The 16,374-nt window shown below is 43.3% G+C and overlaps 1 long non-coding RNA gene across 2 annotated transcripts; it reads right to left on the bottom strand.

The window, feature by feature from the left end:
- Positions 1-4,312: 4,312 nt before the first annotated feature.
- LOC117505087 lies at positions 4,313-15,574 on the bottom strand. Of its 2 annotated transcripts, XR_004559026.1 has the most exons (4): positions 15,563-15,574; positions 5,844-6,178; positions 4,737-5,082; positions 4,313-4,616 (listed from the first exon to the last, which is right to left on the bottom strand). It is a non-coding gene; the product is annotated as an uncharacterized LOC117505087 (long non-coding RNA). The 2 variants fall into 2 exon arrangements; XR_004559025.1 differs by lacking the exon at positions 15,563-15,574 and having other exon boundaries at positions 5,844-6,383.
- Between the last annotated feature and the right edge of the window lie 800 nt (positions 15,575-16,374).

Here is a 16,374-nt window from a genome sequence, read left to right as displayed (position 1 = left end):
GGGAAAAAAAGGAAAATACGAGTAAATTCAGTTTAACTGTTTTTAAACAGTTTTACCAGCTAAGGAAGCTGACAACAACACTCAGGTGAAATTGTGGAGGTAAGATTCATTGCTTGCTGCTATTTGTACATTGACATTAGTCAGGAAGTCATTGCCAAATCATGCTTTCCAGTGCTGTCTTATAAAAAGTCTGACTGCCCGTTCAAATTGCCCAACAAGGTACAAAAGGAAAGGAAACCTCAGGTATATAGTCTTATTTTACCAATTTTTTCCTCACACTTATGCCAGTAATTGAAATGTCCCGACTGCTAATGGAAGTGTTTCACAACTGGTGGCCAACAGGGAAGTTGTACAAGTAGAGAAATGGTTCTTAAAGGTTCTTATACTGTATTAATTACTTCTGTCTGCCTACTTGGTGGCCAAGTGGTTAATGCGCTTGGTTTCAGTGCAGAAGGTTCCAGGTTCAAATCCCACCCCTGCCACATTTTTCCATGTAATGTGGAGTTGCGTCAGGAAGGGCATCCAGTGTAAAACTTGTGCCAATTCAACATGCAGATCCACCTAGGATTTGCTGTGGCGACCCCGAGTGCAAACAAGGGCGCAGCCGAAGGGACTTACTTTTGCCTGCTATAGTTACTATGTCAAATGACCTAGTAACTGTGGCAAATGACATAGTGCTGCCCAATTGGCTGGACCTATATTTTAGCAGATATATGGACTTATGAAAGTCCAATGATTATGTGACGCGTAGACATTTTGCTATTGGCTCCTTAGATGTCAGCAGTTGAGAATGTAGCATACGCAAAACCTTGCCCAGAGTTCCAGGCAGGCCGAGGTAGCTGGGAGTCCAGTGAGCTGGACTCCCATGAGCATGTCTGGAAAGACATGACTGCTGCCGAGCGGTGTGCATGCTCGGCAGGATTGCCAGACAGAATTAGCTGATGTTTGCGGAGTTCTAGCTTGGCCTATTTTGCTTCCCACTATCAAAGTGAAAACAAATCTCAAAAGCTTATAGTAAACACATGTACAAAATATTAAATGCAATTACTGAAGTACTCACCCAATACATAATAAACATCCATTTGTCTTACCTTCATATGTACCATAAGGTGAGTCAATGAACACAACCAAGTCCTTGTGGCCAGTTACAATCAGAATGTGCCCAATGTTGGACACATCAGAGGTCTTACTGAGATGACACCGTGCGCTAAATTTCACCTTTATACACAAAGTCTTTTTAAAGATACACATCATTTCAAAGTCTCGGCCCTGTTGTGACTACAATTGCACATGAAACATGGCAAATGTTGAAGTTGTCTGAGGTCTTGCTGAGGTGACCTTGTATACCAAGATTGACCTTGATACATGAAGTCTTTTCAAGGTATCGCAGGAACACATGGACACACATCCAGCAGTTCCTGTTCTGCTTACGGTGATTCAGCTAAATGTCTTTCTCTGTGCGATTCTGCAAAAATGCCTGAGGTAGTCATTGACTCAAATTGTATTAGAACACAACAACCACATCATCACGTTTACAACCAGTTGTCTTTAGACACACGTGGGGTGGGTGAAAGAATTAGTATTTCTTTGCGTCTCATTTTTGTCGGAGTTGCCACAGCAGACCTGATATACATTGATTTGGCTACTCTGGTGCCCTAAATTTGATTATTTCCATTTAGTTCACATCAGAGATTTGTTTTCACATTGAGATGGGAGCCAACTAAATTTTTGTATTGAAACAGAAACCTGACTTTGTTTCGTGACTTCAAATTTTTAACCAAAAAAAAAGTGTGAAAGCCAAATCAAATTGGCCCTGAAGCCCCCACTGCCCCAACCACGATGACCACAGGGCTTGAGGTGTTTCTGTTCCAAATAATCTGGTTCTGAGATGCCTGCAGATGACAGTTAGCGGGGGTGTGTTTAGCTAATGTTGTAGAGTTGGTCACAGTTGGGTAGGGTATTCAGAATACAACTCTAGTCTTAAGTGCTAAAAAGGTTTTTGCACATATGTGGCCTAGAAAAATCCACTATGGCTTCATCTTGTTTACGTGTCGATGTGTTTTGCTGATGTATTTATGGGCTTGGGACTGGGACCAGTTGAGTGTTCCGTGTCCCACTCGAGAACAGATGGGCGAGTCAGGCATTGACAGACTTCTTGTTGATGTTGCACTATGATTGAACCACATTTGTAAATATATGTACAGTTGCGATCGTAATGTGCCGTTCCTCTTTGAATCTTCAAGCTGATACGAGTGTAGCTGACAGTCAGCACATCTGAAGCAGATCCCGACTGAATTTAGACTCCAGGACTGAGTAGTTGGAATGAAGCTCAAGCGACAAACGTCAGAATTGGCTTGTGAAACGTGAAGATGGGTTTTTGTTGGATCAGTACCTACTTCGCTTTGGTTTTTGGGGAAACATTTAATCAAGCACATTTAAGACTTTTTAGATGTTTGGGTAGGTGATGGGAGTTTTTGTGATATGTTATTGTCTGTATTATTGTAGTGCAGAGCAGGCATTCTAGTATCGGAGTTGAACTACCTGGGGTTATAGACTGGGGTTCGATTCCCGAGGCGTGCTTTAGGCAACCTGTCTGGATCTGTCCACTGTCCCAGTCCACCCAGCTGTAAATGGGTACCGGCTTTGGCTGGGGAAGTAACCTGTGATGGACTCGAGTCGTAGACTCTCATTCACTTCACTCCATGATATTTGGTGTTTAGCACTGACCCGACGGGCCTCGGGCCTGTACAGGACTTACTTCTTATTTATTGTGAAGAAGTGTGCTGCTTAGGATTTTTGCAATAAGTTGTGTGTGCTGCTGGAACCTTTTTTAGATCAGTACTATATGTGAGTGAGGAATCAAGCGTTTGATTGTAGATTTTGGCCTCATCTCTATACCTTTGCTTCACTCTTCCACTTTGCCCTGTTTGATTTTTATTGGGTTGTAGATTTTGGCCTCATCTCTATACCTTTGCTTCATTCTTCCACGTTGCCCTTTTTGATTTTATTCTATTGTAGATTTTGACCTCGTCTCTATACCTTTGCTTCACTCTTCCACTTTGCCCTTTTTGATTTTATTGGGTTGTAGATTTTGGCCTTGTCTCTGTACCTTTGCTTCACTCTTCCACTTTGCCCTTTTTGATTTTATTCAATTGTAGATTTGGCCCAGTACCAGTACTGTGTCTTTAGCCTACTACGTTGCTATTTTTGATTGTATTTGATTGTAGGTTTTGGCCCAGTACAGACTCTTTGCCCTACCTACTTTGCCCTTTTTGATTGTAGATTTTGAGTCCCTGTGTTTTGGCCTATTACTAATGCCCTACCTCTTCACGAAGGATGGGTATTTGGATTGGGCATAAATGGGGCCAAAAGTAAGTTTTGTTGGACCGCTGTGACTGTTGATGGGACATGGATGAGAACTCCTAAATGTTACACTAGAGGGCGCCATAGCACTTTGCCACAATTACCCTGCTGACAGCTTGTCTGATGTTAGTCGTCCATCACTGGAAAACCAACTAAGTCTTAACTTATTTCTTCAACTTCGCCTTCACCCCACTTATGTCCCAGAAGAGTAGCGCTATGGAAGCTCCTCCGGCGGCTGGAGTTCCACTCAAAATCTTTAGAGTAGTGTTTTTTGGTGCTCTTTCAGAACATCTCCACTTCTTACATTTAAATTCTTAACATGTTGTTGCGCTCTATAGTTTCAAAAGCTTATATTTTCATACATCAACTCTAAGCTTAACATATCCTTGAGCTCATGTTTGTTTTTAACTCCAACATTCTGTGGTGGAGAGCAAAAACACCATTACCATGGTGTCCAAATATTTATGCTGTACCAGCATTGGGAGACCTTTAAAGATCAGACTTGTGACAACCTGTGACAGATATTTAACTGACCTGTGACCTTTGACTGATTTGTGACAGACAGAGGTTCTGCTGGTCTGGTCCTGCTGCAGGTCTGTTGTCTGGTGGGCGCATACCCACCCGAGGAGCTGGGGGCTGTGTTCAGTACCATGGACAGCGATTGACATATTTCATTTAATTGAATTTAGTTCTTAATAACTCACTGCAGTCAATTAAAATTTTTCCAATTTATTTAATTTTATAAAGCACCAAATCACAACAAAGCTGCCTCAAGGTGCTTCACACAAGTAAGGTCTAACCTTACCAACTCCTAGAGCAAGCACACGGGTGACAGTGGTAAGGGAAAACCTCCCTCTGATGAATTGAGGAAGAAACCTCAAGCAGACCAGACTCAGAGGGGTGACCCTCTGCTTCGGCCATAGAATGGTCTCTATAGTCTCTTATTTAATACTTACTGTGTCCTGATTGGCTCATGTCCAAAGTTCAAACACATCCTCTTCCTGTTTTTTTTTTTTTTTTGCAGACGTTGTGGAAACCAGCTCTGCATGACGGACCTGTGATCTGACCTGACCTGCAGCATAACTTTAATCTACAACCTACTGACCTGCGACAAACCTACGACTGAACTGTGACTGGCCTATGAGTGACATGTGACTAACCCTACCACTGACTTGCGACAGACATAAGACTGATCTGTGATGGAACTTTGATCTATGACAGACCTACAACTTGACTTGTGACGGAATTTTGATCTGCAGCTGACCTGCGATAGAACATTGACCTACGACAGACATGACTGCTTGTGACAGACCTACGACTGACCTGTGATGGAACTTTACCTACGACTGACTCGCGACAGACATACGACTGACCTGTGAGGAAACTTTGACCTGCGACAAACCTACCACTGACTTGCGACAGACATATGACTGATCTGTGAGGAAACTTTGACCTGTGACAGACATATGACTGACCTGTGAGGAAACTTTGACCTGCGACAAACCTACCACTGACTTGCGACAGACATATGACTGATCTGTGAGGAAACTTTGACCTGCGACAGACATATGACTGACCTGTGAGGAAACTTTGACCTGCGATAAACCTACCACTGACTTGCGACAGACATATGACTGACCTGTGAGGAAACTTTGACCTGCGATAAACCTACCACTGACTTGCGACAGACATATGACTGATCTGTGAGGAAACTTTGACCTGCGACAAACCTACGACTGACCTCTGAGGAAACTTTGACCTGCGACAGACATATGACTGACCTGTGAGGAAACTTTGACCTGTGACAGACATATGACTGACCTGTGAGGAAACTTTGACCTGCGACAAACCTACGACTAACCTGCGACAGACATATGACTGATCTGTGAGGAAACTTTGACCTGCGACAGACATATGACTGAAACGCGACAAACCTACGACTGACTTGTGACGGAATTTTGATCTGCAGCTGACCTGCGATAGAACATTGACCTACGACAGACATGACTGCTTTGTGACAGACCTACGACTGACCTGTGATGGAACTTTAACCTACGACTGACCTGCGACAGACATATGACTGACCTGTGAGGAAACTTTGACCTGCGATAGACATATGACTGACCTGTGAGGAAACTTTGACCTGCGATAGACATATGACTGACCTGTGAGGAAACTTTGACCTGCGACAAACCTACGACTGACCTGCGACAGACATATGACTGATCTGTGAGGAAACTTTGACCTGCGACAAACCTACGACTGACCTGCGACAGACATATGACTGATCTGTGAGGAAACTTGACCTGCGACAAACCTATGACTGAAACGCGACAACCTACGACTGACTTGTGACGGAATTTTGATCTGCAGCTGACCTGCGACAGACATATGACTGACCTGTGAGGAAACTTTGACCTGCGACAAACCTACCACTGACTTGCGACAGACATATGACTGATCTGTGAGAAAAGTTTGACCTGGAACAGATCTACGACTGACTTGTGACTGAACTCTTAACTGACCTGCAGTTGACTTGCAGCTGCCAACTGAGGCGTGACTTCAGTTGGGTTTTTTTGGAGAAACGTTCTTTGTTAGCATCTGTGGTGTCTGACACGTTAAACATGTCTTAACTGAATCCAAACACTCTGGATTAGAGTGTTTGGATTCACTCTAATCCAGTGAGTAATCTCCGTCATTACTCCGTCATTACTCAGATTACTCCGTAATCTGAGTAATGACGGAGATTCGGGTCAAACGCCACATACTGTGGGATCAAATGTGGGTGGAGCCTCCGGTGGTGATCTGAGCACAACTGGAGAAACTCTGGTCCAGTGTGATGAGTCTGTGCTGTTACTATGACAGCAGATTACCCCCCCCCCCCATAATTACTTATCAGTATTGCTAACGATACACATAGTACACAGCAGTAATTAATTATCTTCACAGAGCAGTGTTACATCACAAACTCCAGATTCTATTTTTGAAAAACCTCAGCAGCTCAGCTATTTACTACATTTACAAACATACTTTTCAGAACTCGTGTGTGTGTGTGTGTGTGTGTGTGTCGTGAGACAACTACACCGATGTTTATACCGAGCGCTATATTTTTGTACGCAGATCTATTTTACTGACCTGAGCAGAGTGTAAGATGTGTGCTTGTATTTTGTGCTCACTTTGTCAAAAGGTTGAAACTAGACATGACGGAGAAGAGTTTTAGTACAACAATCTTTTCCACAAACTTTGGAATCACTGCAGAATTTCTATTTGTAAATAATGATGTCATTTACACTTTGTTTGTGGCTGTATTGTGTTCAATAATGACTAATTTTATTGGTCAAAAAGCTTTCGAGTGCTCAACTCACCTTTGACGACTGGGTCACATGCGAGAAATCAGTTTTCCTACAAATACCTGAATTCAAGATCGGTGTCCTTCTGCAGTTACGATGATAAATTAGTCGCCTCAAATGAGCGTGATTCGATGATGTCATGGTGTCATGACTGGTTAAAATCGATATCCATCAATCAATGAATCTAATCTAGCAAAATACTACCCTGGTCCCTGTATCATTGTAGAGCCCAACTGATATATCAATTGGCTGATAATATCAGCTGATATGAGCCTGTCACAACATATCGATATCCAAACTTGCTTTGCCAAAAAAAAAATGCAACCCCCCAAAATAAACCAACAAAAAACACTGACTGTAAGACAGGGTTTTCCAGGAGAGGGTGGTGTTTATAATGCTGCCAAGCATGGCCAGGACCCCAACACCCTTGGGTTTTATATAGATCATTGTAAATTGTTTTTTGTATGAAAATTTATATATATATATATATAATATATATATATATATATATAATCTCAGCAGATACACTCAATATTGATTTTGTGGCACCCACAAAATAAATAGCAGTCTGGCTCTAATCGATTACGACGGTTGTGGCAGGACACTAGTCTCAATCCAGCTTTACCCAGCCCCTGAGCAAGCACACTAGCAACAGTGGTAAGTAAGAACTCTTAGTCTGTTTTTGATTACAGGAAGAAACCTCAAGCAGACCAGACTCATTGGGGCGATCGTCTGCTTTGGCCATACTATCAAAAATATAACGCAATGCATCGTCTTTCTTTTGCAGTTTAATTGGTTTCCCAGTGCAACGTGTGCGTGGATGTGTGTGTGTGTATATATATATATATATATATATATATATGTGTGTATATATATATATATATATATATGTGTGTATATATATATATACTCAACAAAAATATAAACGCAACACTTATGGTTTTGCTCCCATTTTGTATGAGATGAACTCAAAGATCTAAAACTTTTTCCACAAACACAATATCGCCATTTCCCTCAAATATTGTTCACAAACCAGTCTAAATCTGTGATAGTGAGCACTTCTCCTTTGCTGAGATAATCCATCCCACCTCACAGGTGTGCCATATCAAGATGCTGATTAGACACCATGATTAGTGCACAGGTGTGCCTTAGACTGCCCACAATAAAAGGCCACTCTGAAAGGTGGAGTTTTGTTTTATTGGGGGGGGGATACCAGCCAGTATCTGGTGTGACCACCATTTGCCTCATGCAGTGCAACACATCTCCTTCGCATCATCTGTGAAGAGAACACCTCTCCAACGTGCCAAACACCAGCGAATGTGAGCATTTGCCCACTCAAGTCGGTTACGACGACGAACTGGAGTCAGGTCGAGACCCTGATGAGAACGACGAGCATGCAGATGAGCTTCCCTGAGACGGTTTCTGACAGTTTGTGCAGAAATTCTTTGGTTATGCAAACCGATTGTTTCAGCAGCTGTCCGAGTGGCTGGTCTCAGACGATCTTGGAGGTGAACATGCTGGATGTGGAGGTCCTGGGCTGGTGTGGTTACACGTGGTCTGCGGTTGTGAGGCTGGTTGGATGTACTGCCAAATTCTCTGAAACGACTTTGGAGACGGCTTATGGTAGAGACATGAACATTCAATACACGAGCAACAGCTCTGGTTGACATTCCTGCTGTCAGCATGCCAACTGCACGCTCCCTCAAATCTTGCGACATCTGTGGCATTGTGCTGTGTGATAAAACTGCACCTTTCAGAGTGGCCTTTATTGTGGGCAGTCTAAGGCACACCTGTGCACTAATCATGGTGTCTAATCAGCATCTTGATATGGCACACCTGTGAGGTGGGATGGATTATCTCAGCAAAGGAGAAGTGCTCACTATCACAGATTTAGACTGGTTTGTGAACAATATTTGAGGGAAATGGTGATATTGTGTATGTGGAAAAAGTTTTAGATCTTTGAGTTCATCTCATACAAAATGGGAGCAAAACCAAAAGTGTTGCATTTATATTTTTGTTGAGTATATATATATATAATGCTTAAAGAAGCGTTAATGCTTTGTGTTATGCGTGTTTCATACATTCACCTCTGTATGTTTATATTTATGTTGCAAAATAAGCTCAGTCATAAATATTTTATTTACATCTGTAGGAAGGCGTGCGTGTACGCATACATGAGCTTTTGACAAGAGCAGAAGTTGGTGTGCACGCTGACGTCCGAGAGATGTCTTGTAAATCACTCCAGAGGTGTTATCAGTTTATAAAAGCAGCATTTTCAGTTTCAGAAGTGTTTATTTCTTGCTAACTTTTACATAATATATAAAAAAAATGTTATTTCCACATTAAAGCATTTTTGGAGCATTAGAGACCTGCCAGTGACATCACGGTGCCTTGCAGCTAAGGAATCTACATACATATAGAGTCCAGTGGCTGCAACAACCTCATGGTTCAAAAGCATCCAAACGGCAACGAGCACAGTCCCAGAAACATCTTGCAAATGGAAAGTCAGTGTTCCATTCCCCTTCTCCAAAATGAAGTCCTAGACCCAATCCAGTAGTCAAAAGATAATGGAGCATTGGCATTGGTCCTAGGACCAGGTCCCAGGTCTCCATCAAGTTCCCGCATATCCCTTGAACCTCAACTGTGGAAGGTCCAAGCAAGAATACACAGATGGCTGATGAACTGAAGAATCCAAGAAACGAGTGAAGGGGCAACATGGTACCAAAGACATCCAGTCACCGCCTTAGCTCACTGGGTAGCATCCAAGTCCCTCAACTGTATAGTAAGACAAGTAGCACCAGGAAATCAAGAGTTGGTCCTTCCTTTTAATACAAATTTTCACTTTTACAGCCAGTTTAGACCACTGGGGATGGATGTACATCATGGGTGTACATGATGGGTGTACATCAGTCATGAAAACATAGAGGCAGCAGCTTTCAAACACTGACCGTGGAAGAAATACAATAGTGAGGGAAGCCACCAGGACACCCATGGTCACTCAGAATGAGTTCTAGTGTTCTGTAGTCAGGAGAAACTGGGTAATTCAAATTTTGACTTGCTCTGTTAGTCACAATATCGTGGTGAAGCTTCATTTCAATAGGTTTATTTATAAAATGCCAAATCCTACTAAACTGACAGTAGCCATCGCAAACAAAAAAAGGGCAACCAGACAGATTGGTCACTGGCAAAAACTGATGCACAGTTAAACCTGTATGTTACATAAATACATTAAAAAACAAGCTAGCGATATTCAGAGGTTGTTAACGTTACAAACTAGACTGGTCATGTTATTTCATAGCTTTTTTGAGGGTAAAGTATAGTTTTGTAACATAGGGCAGTTGCTTAATTCACTCATTCCTTCTTAACGGGTTGTAAAAAAAAAAAAAAAAAATCTTTTCCTAATGCTAGCAATTAGCTTGCTAGGTTGAAGTGACTTGCTGCTCAGGGCATTTTAAACAGCAGATCCTTCAAAAATTAGAGCAATTTCCAGCAAATGCCTGTTTGCCATAAACAGTTAGTTACTCGACACAAACACTTTAATATTTTCAAGGCAGAGCTTTTGTTAGCATTTAGTTGATGTGCATTGCAGTTTGCGCTAACTGGTGTTACATCTTTTGTTCCATTTGGGGTTGAAGGGGACGTTGGAACATTTTCACCTCTGTCACATTCATTCAACATCTCACACAGTTTAAACAGTTAAATTTTCAAACGAATTGGAATTGCCTCAAGAGAGTTACAACAGCTAGCAAAATGTATTACTGGTTAAAGTCATTAAGCTGTGACTGGAAAGGTCAGGCGTTAATCTTCTGTTTCATTTATTCTTGAAACAGATCGTGGGAATTATTGACACCTTGGGTCCTGATGATCTGATACACTGACTTACTGTTTGTGTGAAATAATGTGGTGCTTTCCAAATCCGATGTTTCAAAAAATTAGGGTTTTCTTTCTCGTGAAACCATGGCCGTGCTCGCAGAACAAATGTTAATCTGAATAAGTTTCATCTTTCTGAGCCTCAACACTGCAAAACATCTTTGTCTTTCGGCTGTTCCCGTTAGGGGTCGCCACAGCAGATCAATTGTTTCCATCTCACCCTGTCCTCTGTATCTTCCTCTGTCACACCAACCACCTGCATGTTCTCCCTCAGCACATCCATGAACCTCCTCTTTGGTCTCCCTCTTCTCCTCCTGCCTGGTGGCTCCATCCTCAGCATCCTTCTCCCTATATACTCTGGGTCCCTCCTCTGCACATGTCCAAACCATCTCAATCTCGCCTCTCTGACTTTGTCTCCAAACCGTCCCACCTGAGCTGTCCCTCTGATATGTTCATTCCTAATCTTGTCCATTCTTGTCACTCCCAAAAAGAATCTCAACATCTTCAGCTCTGCCACCTCTAGCTCCGCCTCCTGTCTTTTTGTTAGTGCCACCGTCTCTAAACCATACAACATAGCTGGTCTCACTACTGTTTTGTAAACTTTCTCCTTCACTCTTGCTGATATTCTTCGGTCAGAAATCACTCCTGCCACCTTTCTCCACCCACTCCACCCTGCCTGCACTCTCTTCTTCACCTCTCTACCACACTCTCCATTATTTTGAACAGTTGACCCCAAATATTTAAACTCATCTACTTTCACCACTTCTACTCCTTGTAACTGCACTATTCCACTGGGCTCCCTCTCATTCACACACATGTACTCAGTCTTGCTTCTACTGACTTTCATTCCCCTTCTCTCCAAAGCATATCTCCACTTCTCCAGACTAGACTCAACTTGCTCTATACTCTCACCACATATCACAATGTCATCTGCAAACATCATAGTCCATGGGGACTCCTGTCTGATCTCATCTGTCAACTTGTCCATCACCACTGCAAACAAGAAAGGACTCAGAGCTGATCCTTGGTGTAATCCCACCTCCACCTTGAATGAGTCTGTCATTCCGACTGCGCATCTCACCACTGTCACACTATTCTTGTACATGTCCTGCACTACCCTAACATACTTCTCTGCCACTCCAGACTTCCTCATACAATACCACAACTCTTCTCTTGGCACCCTATCATAAGCTTTTTCTAAGTCCACAAACACACAATGTAACTCTTTCTGTCCTTCTCTGTACTTTTCCAACAGTATTCTCAGAGCAAACATTGCATCTGTAGTGCTCTTTCTCGGCATGAAACCATATTGCTGCTCACAGATCTTCACCTGTTTTCTAAGCCTAGCTTCTACTACTCTTTCCCATAACTTCATGCTGTGGCTGCCTCTGTAGTTACTGCAGCTCTGCACATCACCCTTGTTCTTGAAAATAGGAACCAGCACACTTCGTCTGCACTCCTCAGGCATCCTCTCACTTTCCAAGATTTTATTAAACAATCTGGTTAGAAACTCTACTGCCATCTCTCCTAGACATTTCCATGCCTCCATTGGAATGTCATCTGGACCAACTGCCTTTCCACTTTTCATCCTCTTCATAGCAGCCCTCACTTCTTCCTTGCTAATCTCTTTTACTTCCTGATTTACTCTCACCACATCATCCAGCCTTTTCTCTCGCTCATTTTCTTTATTCATCAACTCTTCAAAATATTCCCTCCACCTTCTCAGCACACACTCCTCACTTGTCAGCACATTACCATGTGCATCTTTTACCACCCTAACCTGCTGCACATCCTTTCCAGCTCTGTCCCTTTGTCTGGCCAATCAGTACAAGTCCTTTTCTCCTTCTTTACTATTCAACTTCTTGTACAGCTCGCAATATGCCTTTTCCTTTGCTTTTGCCACTTCTCGCCTTACGCCGCATCTCCTTGTACTCCTGTCTACTTTCTTCATCTCTCCGACTATCGCAAAACGTTTTTGCCAACATCTTTCTCCTTATGCTTTCCTGGACCTCTTCATTCCACCACCAAGTCTCCTTGTCTTCCTTCCACTGTCCACATGTCATACCCAGTACTGCCCTAGCTGTCTCCCTCACCACATCTGCAGTACTTTTCCAGTTGTCCAAAATTGCTTCCCCTCCAACTAGTGCTTCTCTCACCTGCTCGCTAAATTTCACACAACAGTCTTCCTCCTTCAGCTTCCACCATCTGATCCTTTTTTGAGCTCTCACTCTCTTCTTCTTCTTTACCTCTAAAGTCATCCTACAAACAACCATCCTATGCTGTCTAGTGACACTCTCTCCTGATACCACCTTACAGTCTGTGATTTCTTTTAGCTTGCATCTCCTATAAAGAATGTAGTCCATCTGTGTGCACCTTCCTCCACTCTTATATGTTACCCTGTGCTCCTCCCTTTTCTTAAAGTAGGTATTCACCACAACCATTTCCATCCTTTTTGCAAAATCAACTACCATCTGTCCTTCCCCATTCCTATCCTTGATACCATATCTACCCATTACTTCCTCATCACCTCTGTTCCCTTCACCAACATGCCCATTGAAGTCTGCTCCTATCTCCACTCTTTCATGCTTGGGGACACTCTCCACCACCTCATCTAACACACTCCAGAAATCTTCTTTCTCCTTCACCTCACAACCTACCTGTGGGGCATATGCACTGATGATATTCATCATCACCCCTTCAATTTCCAACTTCACACTCATCACCCTGTCAGACACTCGCTTAACCTCCAACACACTTTTAACATACTCTTCCTTTTAAAATGACCCCAACACCATTTCTCTTCCTGTCCTCACCATGGTACAACAACTTGTACCCACCGCCGATGCTCCTGCTCTTACTTCCCCTCCACTTGGTCTCTTGCACACACAATATGTCTACCTTTCTCCTCTCCATCATATCAGCCAGCTCTCTCCCTTTACCAGTCATACTACCAACATTCAAAGTCCCCACTCTCATTTCCACCCTTCTAGTTTTCTTCTTCTCCCGCTGTTCGTGGCAATGTTTTCCTCTTCTTCGTCGTCTTCGCCCAGCAGTAGCCCAATTTCCACCGGCACCCTGTTGGGCAATAGCACCGGTGGCGGACATTGTTAACCCGGGCCACGACCGATCCGGTATGGGAATTCGATTCTGAGTCTGCATAGTTGGGTTGGCTTGTTTTACGCTGGATGCCCTTCCTGACGCAACCCTCCTCATTTATCCGGGCTTGGGACCGGCACTCAGAATGTACTGGCTGCACACCCCATGTGGCTGAGTTCTCAACACTGCAAAACTCTACATCAGAAACTAAAGGTCTATTTTTGTTTCTTCATTTATTGGCCTAATTTAGCTCTTCCCACCTCACCTGTTCAGTTTTTTTTTTATTTACACAAAGAGAAACAATAACCTAATTTTGAACAATTCAAGTAATAGTACCATTAAACTTATCATACAGCCTGAGAAACTTAATGTTCATTAAATATAATTTATTATATTTAATAAATATTTATTAATTAGAATTATCTCAGTCTTAGAGACAGAAAAGCATCACGGGAAAACAGGACCGGGCGACATACCACAATGGGCAGCAACACCAGTCCCTGTTCCAAATGGGGGTTGGGTGTATCATGTCTCCCCCTCGAGGAACGCGAACGGCCATCAGGTGCAACGTGTGTGTCTCCTGTGCAACACGAATGGCCATTGGGTGCGATGTGTGGCCCTACCGAGCAACACAAATGGCCATCGGGTGCATTGTGTGTTGCAACGCGAACGGCCATCAGGTGTGACGTGCGTGTCTCCCGTGCAACACGAATGGCCATTGGGTGCGATGTGTGGCCCTACCGTGCAACTTCATGTTATGTGTAAAGGAGCCTTTAAATTTTTGAGGTGATCCACATCCTGATTCTGGATCAAGTTTCACTTCATATAGGCTTTGAGGGGTTACTGTTAGCAGGATTACGTCAAAAACTACTGCACAGATTTTGGTGATATTTTCAGATACACTCAACAAAAATATAAACGCAACACTTTTGGTTTTGCTCCCATTTTGTATGAGATGAACTCAAAGATCTAAAACTTTTTTCCACATACACAATATCACCATTTCCCTCAAATATTGTTCACAAACCAGTCTAAATCTGTGATAGTGAGAACTTCTCCTTTGCTGAGATAATCCATCCCACCTCACAGGTGTGCCATACCAAGATGCTGATTAGACACCATGATTAGTGCACAGGTGTGCCTTAGACTGTCCACAATAAAAGGCCACTCTGAAAGGTGCAGTTTTATCACACAGCACAATGCCACAGATGTTGCAAGATTTGAGGGAGCGTGCAATTGGCATGCTGACAGCAGGAATGTCAACCAGAGCTGTTGCTCGTGTATTGAATGTTCATGTCTCTACCATAAGCCGTCTCCAAAGGCGTTTCAGAGAATTTGGCAGTACATCCAACCAGCCTCACAACCGCAGACCACGTGTAACCACACCAGCCCAGGACCTCCACATCCAGCATGTTCACCTCCAAGATCGTATGAGACCAGCCACTCAGACAGCTGCTGAAACAATCGGTTTGCATAACCAAAGAATTTCTGCACAAACTGTCAGAAACCGTCTCAGGGAAGCTCATCTGCATGCTCGTCGTCCTCATCGGGGTCTCGACCTGACTCCAGTTCGTCGTCGTAACCGACTTGAGTTGGGCAAATGCTCACATTCGCTGGCGTTTGGCACGTTGGAGAGGTGTTCTCTTCATGATAATCCTGGTTCACACTGTCCAGGGCAGATGGCAGACAGCGTGTGTGTGGGTGAGCGGTTTCTGATTTCAATGTTGTGGATCGAGTGGCCCATGGTGGCGGTGGGGTTATGGTATGGGCAAGCGTCTGTTATGGACGAAGAACACAGGTGCATTTTATTGATGGCATTTTGAATGCACAGAGATACCGTGACGAGATCCTGAGGCCCATTGTTGTGCCATACATCCAAGAACATCACCTCATGTTGCAGCAGGATAATGCACGCCCCATGTTGCAAGGATCTGTACCACAATTCTTGGAAGCTGAAAATGTCCCAGTTCTTGCATGGCCGGCATACTCACCGGACATGTCACCCATTGAGCATGTTTGGGATGCTCTGGACGGGCGTATACGACAGCGTGTACCGTTCCTGCCAATATCCAGCAACTTCGCACAGCCATTGAAGAGGAGTGGACCAACATTTCCACAGGCCAAATTGACAACCTGATCAACTCTGTGCGAAGTAGATGTGTTGCACTGCATGAGGCAAATGGTGGTCACACCAGATACTGACTGGTATCCCCCCCAATAAAACAAAACTGCACCTTCAGAGTGGCCTTTTATTGTGGGCAGTCTAAGGCACACATGTGCACTAATCATGGTGTCTAATCAGCATCTTGATATGGCACACCTTGAGGTGGGATGGATTATCTCAGCAAAGGAGAAGTGCTCACTGTCACAGATTTTAGACTGGTTTGTGAACAATATTTGAGGGAAATGGTGATATTGTGTATGTGGAAAAAGTTTTAGATCTTTGAGTTCATCTCATACAAAATGGGAGCAAAACCAAAAGTGTTGCGTTTATATTTTTGTTGAGTGTATTAGGCCATGGAAGACTCCATTAAATTTTGGAGGTGATCTGGATCTGGATCCAGATTCTGGATCAAGATCTCACTTTATATATGCTTTGAAGGATTACGTCAAAACTACTTCATGAATTGTCACCAAATTTGCACCACAGATAGATATTAGGGCATGGAAGACTCCACTATATTTTTGGAGGTGA

Source organism: Thalassophryne amazonica, chromosome 23, assembly GCF_902500255.1.
Source record: "Thalassophryne amazonica chromosome 23, fThaAma1.1, whole genome shotgun sequence".
Lineage (NCBI taxonomy): Eukaryota > Metazoa > Chordata > Actinopteri > Batrachoidiformes > Batrachoididae > Thalassophryne > Thalassophryne amazonica.
This window is presented reverse-complemented; position numbering and strand designations above follow the sequence as displayed.